A 2,030-nucleotide genomic window follows, 5' to 3' on the forward strand; every position below is an offset into this window, starting at 1 on the left:
TTGTTGCTGCTGTTTTGTTTTTTCAAGACACAGAATTTCTCTGTATAACAAGCCCTGATTGCCTTCAAACTCACAGAGTTCTGTGTTTTTTAATTATACTGTACATATGATTCTTATAACTACTGAAATTTGGAAACACTTTTTTTGTATTTGAAGTACAAACATGTTTTGCCTGCATGTATATGTGTTTACCATATGTACATGCATGTCTGATGCTCATGGAGGCCAGGAAAATGTCAGAATGTCAGATGCCGTGGACTTGGAGTCATAGACAGTCAGTTGTGAGCCACCACAAGGGTGCTAGAAACAGAACCCCTATCTTCTGCAAGAGCAGCCAGTGCTCTGAGCCACTGAGCTATCTCTCCAGACACTTCGAAACACTTTACTGGGGGTGGGAGAGGGGAGGAGAGGAGGAGGAGGAAGAGGAGGAGGAGGAGGAGGAGGAGGAGGAGGAGGAGGAGGAGGAGGAGGAGGAGCCGGAGAACATGGAAATGAGTCTGGACATGGTGACTCATAACTATTATTCCAGCATTCATGAAGCTGAGGCAGGAGCATGGTGAGTTGAGTTCAGTCTGGGTTACACAGCAAGACTCTGTCAACATAAATATTTATCAGAAATGAAAGCAACCATAAAGTCTACAGTTACCTTAATATAGCAAAAAGTGTACCTTAGGATGAGAAATTACATTTTAAAGAAGGAAGACTTTAAGGTATCAATTAGAATTAGACTTTTTCCTCACTTTATTTACTCATGAAATTTGCTGAACAGTAATAGAAATGGAAAAACAAAAACAAAAACCAAGTTGAGGAAGCTTCTGAAATACCAACCAGACCAGAAGTCAGATGATCTTAGGCAGACGCCAGAACATGGTACACAAGAGATTCTGATACCTTGTCTATAAAGTTGGAGTGTCACTAATCTTTCTTTTTAAAGTTCTCTTTCAACTTTATAGTGAGAAAATACATCATTCTTAAAACTTCACTGTATTTACTGACTCACTAGCATAAGTTTATAGTATATGGAGTCAACCTGAGTTTATTATTATTTAGCATAAATTCTTTGACGTAGGGATGGCGAGATTTTTTTTTTAGAAAATCGTCTAACTCTTCGTTAATTTATTTGTATTTTCATTTTTTAAATTTGTATCAGATGGCTAGTTAACTTTTAAACAACATGCATATTTTAATGACTTTCTTGCTATAACTTAATGGGTTCATTAAAAATGTGTACAATCTAGAGTAAAACAACCCAAAGGCATAGTAGAAAGCAAGAAAAAAGGCACCAAGAAAGCTGTAGTTCTTTTTTCCTATAAAGGTTATGTAGGTCTTAGGCCACAGAGAAAACAAACGCCCAGAAAGAGGAAGGAATGCAGTTAGTTAACACACAAGTTGTTGCTAGCATCTCAAGGGCAGTCAACTGGCACTCAAATGTTCTCTTCCAGGGCTGGGAAATAGTCACCTCCTTGGACTCTTCAACATCCTTGTGTTTAGGATTTTAACGGGAGAAAGAAGTCTGATTTGTGTCATGGATGATTAACCGCTAATTTAGCTCCCAAGAGTGAATGAAAACGGGTACTAAGATCAGAGGTGATGTGAGATACGGGGGGGATCACACTGTTTTAATTTAGTGCACGGCTGAACTAAAAAATTTGGATCAGATAGAAAGAAATGTTTCCCCCTCCTTTTCCAAGTCCCCCCCCCCGCCCCCTACCCCTCCTTCTTTCCTCTGTTTGCAAAGCTCTCAATGCCCTTGCCCTTAGGAACAGTGAAGAGTTATTTGAAACGTCTGAAAGCTTGAGGCGAGTTTTACTTTTCAGGTCATCCAATTTAGGAGATCCAATTTCTGCGGAGGGAAGAAAAAGACTGGGTGGGGGAGGGAAACAGCAGACTCCTCCGATCCGTCTACCTTCAATCCACAACCTGACAGGCAGATCCAGCCAAGTCAGGGCTTTTACTTGAACCTATACCATCACCACCAGCAGAAGCAGCAGCAGCAGCAGCAGCAGCAGCAGCAGCAGCAGCAGCAGCAG

Source organism: Grammomys surdaster, unplaced genomic scaffold, assembly GCF_004785775.1.
Source record: "Grammomys surdaster isolate TR1022 unplaced genomic scaffold, NIH_TR_1.0 170, whole genome shotgun sequence".
Classification (NCBI taxonomy): Eukaryota; Metazoa; Chordata; class Mammalia; order Rodentia; family Muridae; genus Grammomys; species Grammomys surdaster.